This window comes from Brienomyrus brachyistius, chromosome 22, assembly GCF_023856365.1.
Source record: "Brienomyrus brachyistius isolate T26 chromosome 22, BBRACH_0.4, whole genome shotgun sequence".
In the NCBI taxonomy this organism is placed as follows: Eukaryota; Metazoa; Chordata; class Actinopteri; order Osteoglossiformes; family Mormyridae; genus Brienomyrus; species Brienomyrus brachyistius.
The window spans coordinates 5,024,559-5,033,801 of NC_064554.1; positions in this window are offsets into that span (position 1 = coordinate 5,024,559).

The window sequence follows — 9,243 nt, forward strand, 5'->3', positions numbered from 1 at the left end:
TAGTTACAGGACAGGAAGTAATTATACAGTTACAGTTGGGCATATAAAGTAACAACATAATTACAGCTATAGTAACTATATCGTACCAGATATTGGATGGTTATTGTGTTAAGCAAAGTGGTTAAAATTTATTATTCTCCAGGGAAACCTAAAGTACACTGGCAGGTGGGAACCTTTGTGTTGAAGTCTCATGTTGGGTTTGGGGTCAAAAAAGTGTAACACAATATCTGGTGAGAAGGAGCAAGGGTGTTTCTCAATGCTAAGCCAAAAGCGCCCTTGCTAACTCGCCACTTGTGTTTGTAACTTGGGCCGCAATGAAATGATCCATCCTTGACATTTAGAGTGGGACAAGAATCCGGAATATCCGGGGATTTTTACTGTCCTCTGTACTTCGGTTCTTGAGTATTAGAACTGATCTTCGGCGGTAGAATATGACATAAAATGGGTGCATGAGAACACAAGTATGGTCAAGTACACATATCGAGATACATCCCAGGCGTAGCAGGTGGTGGGGGGGGGGGGGGTCGGCAACACAGACGTGTAACCTGACATTCAGCCCCCCCTCCCCCCTCCCCCTGGAAAGCCGCTGCTGAGCTCCCCTTGAAGGTACTTAACCTGAATGTCTCCAGGAAAACATCTCACTGCATAAATGCCTGAAATTAAAAAGCCAATTTAGGTGATGGCATCAGTTAAACAACTGTATAGAAGAGAAAGGCGGTAAATGCTTGTAAAAATGTCATAAATGCTTAACGATCGGCTATATGGCTACTCAGCATGCGTATTAAAGCCGTTAAGGGCATAGTATTGTGTCCTGATAGAAACTTAATGATGAACTTTATTCCATAAATGAATCATGTGCTGTATATTAGCTGGTGTCTAATTAAGCCTTTTACGATAGATTAAATATTTAATGATTAATCAAACCCAATAAATGTCATGTAATACTTACAATCCTTATTATCGTTAATCCTTATTGTTTTTTAAACACTCATATTTTATTTTATGATTAAAAATTCATCTTTATCAGGGGAAGCTGTGAGTTAGCAGGAGGCAGGCTGCATGGGGAGGTGTAGGAGGAGGCGCAAAGGCTGATGGCGGAGGTCTCCATAACGGCCGACTTGCACTCAGCAAATACAGACCAGCCGCACTGCAAACAGGCTAATCGCTGCTCTCAAGGGGAGTAGCCTCAGTCACCTATCAATCTGTCCCATGTTTCTTATCCATCGGCGCTCGGCTCATCTAGTCTGCCCGCAGTGAGCAAGCTACAGGCTTGTTGTGTTCCTGCTCCTTCAGTGTCACAGAGTCGGAACCATATTTATTTGTGAGACTCTGGCTTTCACACGACCCTACATCAGTGGGTCAGACTGGGACCATCACACCCACAGGCTTTGCTTTACTGGTTGCCTGCCAGCCTGGGAGCTGCAGTGTCGGAATAGGCTCCGATAGAATTTCCATAATCTGTACCCAGCTGCCTTGAGGGGGGGGGGGATTCCTGATTTTGGGGTGATTCAGCAGCATTTATGTCAGTCAAGGATGTAGGCCTATGGTTTCTCCTCTGCTCTGATTGGTTGACATGCTCCTCCATTGCTGCCCCTTAACCAATGAGTCGCAGGCTCCAGTCTCTCCCACAAGTCATGCCAGCTATAGATAATCCCCGTCCACGATCATCAGGCTCGTGCCCCATTTTTGGCTCCCAGTGTGGCTCATGTTGCCCTCACCCCCAAATCAGGGCTTCTCAGAAACACGGTTAGGACTTCCTCACTGCCGGGAATTTAATCTAAAAATATTTAAACTGTGATCAATGTGACCATTGACTTCCTGTTCCTTGTGCAGGGCTTATAAAATCTGATTTCAGCTCCGTTCTGACATGAAAGGTATAATAGATGGTGAGAGCATGTGTAAACAGCATGTCTGTTCTCAGTTTAGAAGGAAGTGAATAAAGCATCTCCTCAAATGAACCTGTAGGTCAGTTATCATCATCATCGCCATTATCAATGAGGCCGCTGTGATGATAAACACCCTGTGTGTGTGTGAGAGAGAGAGAGAGAGAGAGAGAGAGAGAGAGAGAGAGAGAGACCTCTCCGCAGTGTTTACAGTGATACAGCCGTCCTAATAGCTTTGGATCTTAAACTGTAAGAAGACCCCTGCTGGTTTTCTGAGACGGAGGAGTGATGTAGTGATGACTGAGCCAAGCTTTCCCAGGACCTAGACTGCCCCACGTTTTTCTCCCAATTTGTTCTCTGCCGCCGGATCACTAAGAAGACCGATACCACCCTGAGTGCTTAATTAGCATGACGAGCGTAGCGGTGGTGGAATGTCTTGACCGTGTCGGGCCGGGCCTGGTTAAGCGAGGACTCGTTAGCCTTAAGTTTAGTTTGAGTCAGCTGAAGGGTGATGGCAGAGCAGCCCCGGGTGCGATAACCGCGGCGTTAGGATGGGTGGAGCCATGGTCCCCACCTTGGCCGTTTGGGGGGGGGGGGGGGGGTTGCTATGGATCCTGCCAGCCGTCTGAAGTGCCTCCTGGGAGTCAGATCACAGCGGCTCCTGTTTCACATCTATCTTTCCCTCTTTTGTTTTATTATTTTCTCAACTTTTTATCGTGAATCGCACCCCCTGGAGAGAGAAGAACAGTAATGAGCTCAAGGGGGAATAAAAGTTGATTTAACACATTTTAAAAATATTCACTCTCTCAGTGTGTCTCTTAGACCTCAGAAATATCACCTGAGAAAATTCCCGCCTTACCAGAGGTGCAGCTGGTCATAACACGATGTTCGCATGGTGCTCTCCTGATGTTCATATGATCTGTGAGGGACTGGCTGTGATCCCAACCTAACCCTAACCATAACCCCAACCTAACCCTAACCTCCTGCAGCCCTGACCAGGATAAAATCCATCCATCCATATCAACCATGTCAATCTGGCAGTTTTGCTCTTCCTTAAGGTACAACAGCAGTTCCACTTCTGGGCTAGCTTTTTAACCACACCACCACCACCAGATGGGGTCAGGCTGTGACACCGGGTGCAGCTGGCACAGGCCTCCTGCCAGATGTGTGTCCCTCTCGGGGCCAGTCCTGCCAGATGTCAGCCGGGCAGGGGGCCGGGGATGTAAACAGTCCCCTGGGGGAGGGCGGCGGTCAGACGGGGCTGCATCAGGCTCAGTCGACTCCCCAGGCTGAATGTGGTGAACTCTAGCGCCGACTCTCCGGCTTTCCGCCCCAAAGTTTCATTTTCCTGACGAATCTAGGACACACTGCCATTGGTGAAAAGCGCGGTTTAAAGGCCAAGGACGTGCCCGGCATTTGGGGGGGGGGGGGGGGGGAGCGGGGACCCATGGGTGAAGGGTGAGGGAGCACGAACCCGCAGCACACACACACACACACACACAGCCCCCTGTTGGATTAATAGCTGGGTCATAAACGAATCAGATTCGCAGACCCCCCCAGGAGCTCCACCTGCCCCCAACCCACGTCATGCAAATTATCCCAATTATCAGCTACATCCAGGTCACTAAGCCCCCCCCAGCTGCAGAGCCGGCTGTCTTTGTGTGTGTGTTTCATCTTATGCTCATGAACACATGCATAGGATTCATGGGGTCAAATTTGAAAAAATGTGAAAAAATAATGTTTTCAAGAAGATATTGAAAAAAAAAATCACATTGCATTAATCGGTAAACGTTTATTTGTGTCTGTGCGGGGGGAATTTCCCCCAAGGTCACCCATGGAGGTAGATAGCACCCTACTGCGAGGAAGCCGTAACACAAAGCAAACTACAACCTTTGTGTTTCATCTGAACAAAAAGGCGAAAGTGTTTTTAGCAAAGCAGAGAGTGGGCGGCGTCCCCCATGACGCATCCTGGGGCCCACTCTGCGTGTGGGAGGCGAGCCCACGGCACTAAATAGGTGGAGGGCCTCAGCGTCAGGCCACCGCCCTGGCAGTGCATCCCCTGGGTGAGGCTGAGCGGGCCCCGCTAATCTACCCCTTGGGCTGAGACTTTATCTCAACAGCTCGGGAAACACGTTCCACCATGACACTACATAAATGCACAATGGACACCAGTGAAGCTCAGGTTCTCCACACAAAGACATGTAGGCACCATGGAAGGGATGGTGGCCCAAGTCATAAAGTGCTGGGGGGAGGGGGGACGGCCCTGGCACTGTATGGGAGCCATACCCAGACCAGAACTGAACCACACCCAGGCCAGACCAAACCCAACCCAGGTCAACCCAGAAACAAACCAGACCCAAGCCAGATCCAGGCCAAACCTACACTAAAAATTAAAAAGATTATATTCCATACCAGCAACTCACATCAGTATTTCTCTAGTTTAGGTTTAGTTTAACTTTGAACAGAGTGAAAAGCAGCTTCGATAACGGCTGCTTCTTCAGGATGCTCCTGTGATCCATTTCTCCAAAATATGTCCAGGCTTTATGACACTCCGTGCCCACAATGTTGAAATTAGCTGTAATGGCTGTAGCTCCACATGGTGGACGACTGGCCAGGAGAACATCTCACGGTGGCTGTAGCTCCACACGCTGGACAGCTGGCCAGGAGAACATCTCACGGTGGCTGTATCTCCACATGGTGGACGGCTGACCAGGAGAACATCTCACGGTGGCTGTAGCTCCACACGGTGGATGGCTGGCCAGGAGAACATCTCACGGTGGCTGTATCTCCACATGGTGGACGGCTGACCAGGAGAACATCTCACGGTGGCTGTATCTCCACACGGTGGACGGCTGACCAGGAGAACATCTCACGGTGGATTAACCGGAGTCTGTCAGCTGCAGGGGGGCTGATGCTGTAACACTGAGGGAATTGCATAACCCAAATAATTTTGTAGCGCAGATCCAGCTATGTGGGTGAGATGCCAACTTGCTGGATCGGAACCCTGCGGATAAAACCTTCTCCGAAATATCTGTGCGATTTGTTGCAGAGCTCCTGGACTGAGGCATCACGTGAGCGGCGTAGGCCCGGGCCTGCTCCGGTTTCCATGCTGAGCCGTCTGCCCGGCAGTGCCAGGGGCCCACCGCGTAGGGGGGGCTCCTCCAACAGCTGCCACGTTCTTTAGGGGCGACGTGCCATGGCGGGTGGGGGTGTGCGGCACACAGATCCCTGCATGTATTAAACCAACTCATCATGCTCAATTAGAAGCCCAAGCTACAGGTTGTAGGACTGTCTGTCTGTTGTGTTATTAAAAGGGGAAACGCAATGAGTGTACAGGTACATTCTCAGCATTGACTCCAACTCCTGACTGCCACAAGCGTGCAACATACATTCTGACACCACAAACTCAGCAAAGAATAAATACAGACAGAATTCAGGTTGAATAGGCCACATAGCGGCGCTGCAGGCTCCTAGGCTCGGCTGGGCAGATACAGCTCGTATCTCTGAGCCAGCCTGGGGTGGGGGGGGGGGGGGAGGCTTGTCACAGCCATGGGCAGAAATACGAAGCCAACATAGAGGCAGGAGACGGCTGCCGGTTTAGCCGTTAGCCATGTTATCCATGACCCACTCTACGCAGCAGTAGATCGCCCCAGGATACTTCCCCGTCTTGTTGCAGCAGGCTTTTCATGAACAATGGCCTGGTACAGATATGGTTGGCATCTCCACTGGAACGCATTTTCCCCCGAGCTCTGTGCCAGCTTCGAATTCTGCCCTCACAAGGCAGCCAGTCATGAGCCCCTCCAGAGACTGAACTGACTCGGGATTTTCTATTCGAAACCCCCGAAATTTTCCACTAAACCTTTGGATGCTTGTAATCTGCTCTCAGGATAGCCTGCTAACGCCTGCTAGCGAGTGTTTCATTATACAACAACCTGCTGCACCTTTTATTTACTTCTTTTAAAGCAAATAATCTGCAGAACTCTGCCAGCCAGGGAGCCTAATGGCGCCCCCTCCTGGGCAGGCCTGCCCATCATCTCCCTTCACGTGAGTCTTCTTTACGTAACACGCAGATGGGGGATCTGCCTCCGGCGCCACCATCGTCGTTAAGTTCTCCGTCTGCCCATAATGCGGATTCTCTAACGAATCCGGCATGCCAGCTAAGCCAAGCGGAGCCACCAGCTGCCGGAGCTAGGTCTCGCTCATCCACCAACCATCATCTGTGGAATCCAGGGCTCCTCTGTCCCTCCTCTGGGGTTAACACCTCACGTCTGTGCTCCTGGTGGTCTCTGGCCATGCTTATTACAGAAGGGGGAGGCTCTCTGCCCACTAGAGGCAGAGAAGAGCTGTGTTTCCTGCATGTTTTCAGATTCTTTTAGATAGCAGACACAGGTTTTCAAACATATTAAATGTCCTCTGCTTTCTCAGAGCTGTCATACCTTCAGACGATGTCACTGTCTAGTATCTCATTTGGACAGAACAGTGAACTTACTGAGCTTCGTTAAGTCCACAAGTTAACAGTAAAATCACAATCTTACCACCTTCCGCCCTTCGGCTTCTCAAATGAGTGGAACGCAGAGGGATGCCAGCTGAATGACAGAGAGAATGAAGGAGAGGAAACAGTTCTGCAGGCCAAATGAAGGAAGGCTTTGAAGGCATCTCCAGCACGTCCAACATTTCACCTGAGCAGAAAATCAGGATTCACTATGGAATATTCTTGGCTGAAAGGCGATCAGCTAAATGAACCAAAGGTCCTTCTGCATGGTTCTGAAATCAGTGGGTCGTCAACATCAAGGGTCGACGTTTGTATGATTTCACAGAGCTAAAGGAAAGGCGGAGGATGAATACTTTCACAGCCTGCCGTGTTTACAGTTCTTTACTTTTGTCTCTCTCGCAAGACGTCATGCTTTTTGCAGAAGCACCTCCTCACTTTGTGGAGTTCACAGGTCCTCCCTGTGTTTTCGGTTCACCTGCTCAGCTGGAGATGGCTGAGCTTTTGGATTTGGGTCTGAGACGTGTGGCGTTTCAGATGCTCACGTGTCACACGGTGGGTGATTCAGCACCAGAGAGTAAAAATCCAAAACAAGATTTTGTTTCAACCAGCCACTTGAGTTTAGAGTCACAATCACTCAGCTGGATGATTGAAACAAAATCTACACTTTTAATCTCTGGACCTGAACTGCTCCCCTTTGGTGGCGGAGGAGACGTCATGGCGCCTCGTTTACACACTGAGTGATCGCTGCACTTACCGCCGGCGTGTTGACGCCCAAGGGTCTGTGAGCCCAGGCAAGGCTTCAGTGGAGGATCGATCAGGCAGCTTATGTGTAACCAGATGCCTGCTGCCATTTTTATCCTCCCCGCTGTTTTGGAAAAGGTGAGGGGGTCCTGCAGGTCAGTTATCAGGAGTAATACCTACAAGTGGATCAAGCCTCTGGCCACCGGAGGCCGCCGAGTGGCAGGCTAAGGTTAGGGTTAGGTTAGGGTTAGGGTTAGGGTTAGGTTAGGGTTAGGGTTAGGTTAGGGTTAGGGTTAGGGTTAGGTTAGGGTTAGGTTAGGGTTAGGGTTAGGGTTAAGCTGCTGAAGCTTCCGTCACCCTGAGATGTCATCTCAGTGGTCTCTTCAACGCTCCATTACGACCATAAACGGCACCCGCTGCTTATTATGACTGGATCCAGAATCTTCCATTTTGGCTTGAGCCATCCGCATACATCGGGAGTGGGTGTTTTTAAATACGTGAAGCCACATTTCAGCTCCTGCCCGGGGAGCAGCAGGCTCAGGCCCAACCAGGGCGAAGCAGCACTTTCACATTAATGCTTGAGGTGCCTTTTTGAAAGCCTGGTCTCAGCATCTGCAGCCGTTTGCCGCTGAAGCACCGGCTCCTCTCCCTGTAGACAGTCGTATTGATTACCCATCTGCTCGCGTTCCTGCTCTCCTACCTCCCAAAAAAGCTGACAGCCCAGAGGCCTATTTTAAGGCCACGTGCGCACTCCCCCTGCACGCCGGACCCTCGGCACACCCGCTTCTCCGCAAGGTATGTGGGCCGGTGGTGGGCAGCGACGGCGGAGAGGGCGTCCGGTAGCCGGGTAACGAGCAGTGCCCACGGGGACTACCTGCAGGCGGCACGCGGCCCAAGCCTCAGACTGACTCACTCCTCAGTGCTACCCAGCATGCCGTGCAGCACAGACCTAATTGGACCGGTTTTACCATTGTCTGAATAAAAACCTGCAATGGAGGGCAGTCTGTACTGGGACAGTCACATACAGATGCCATCATTGGCTGCAGCAGTATCTCCATCACCCAACCCTCCATAACCACCATGCCCCCTGCCTGTCCATTTCTGGCACAACAGATTTGGCCTTAGAGAGACTGGTAAATGTACAGGTGGAGTTATTGGATCACACAGTCGGCGATGTCTGGAGGCCTTGACAGCACAGACAAGGCGATCGCATAAAAATTAGTCTTTTCACAGAGGAGACACCTTGAAAACGACTGAAACTCGCTCAGTGTTACCAAGGCTCAGGTTCACATTTACGCCATGGTAACGGGTTCAAAAAAAAAAAAGAACAAAGTCGCAAAGACTTTACACAAAAGTCAACAGGAGAAGAGCTCGCTTTGAAAGCGCTTGGCGTCTCCAGGAGATGAGGGAAGTTCAGAGAGCTGTGCTCGCTTCGGAGTTATTTTCATCTGTGCTGCTATCTGTCCTGCCACACAGATGGCATGTCAGCGTGCTGCGATTACATCTCTCACGAAAGGGGGGGGGGGGGGGGTGTCGCCTACCGGCTCGGAACGCAGAGCAAATTAGTATTTTGTCCGTGGCTAAAAACCTTCAACGAATGCATGACACATTCTAAACCGCGGTTTCTGTAGTTTAGTCTGTAATAAAATAATAAACATTTACTATGATATCATCGTTTTGTGTTTGTTATGAACAGTCGTGCTTGCATTCCAATTGGCTTACAGGCCTGTCCATCATCAACTGGCGCCTGAGAACCACCCATTTCCTGCAAATATGCTGGCTAACTTAGTTATTATTATGATGAACTGCTATCAGCTGGTGACCATATAGACGACGTTCCTTCACTAGTTTCTGTCTTCAGGTCTTCAGCCTTCCCAGCAATTGCTTCCTTGGTGTGACGATTGTCCACCTATGTTGTTGCTGGGTGTCCAAATGAGCTTTTTCCTTAATATGATTAAAATATGACAGCTTCCACCTGGCCAGGCTTCAATTAATCAGGAATCAATTTGTCCTCCTTGCAGTCTGTGATGCTCCTCAATGTTCTGTCCTGCTTTTTCATCGTAGATCTTTCACGTCCTTAAAGAGGGACCAGATCTGGTCTTTCTTTGTAGGAAAACACCTTCAGAA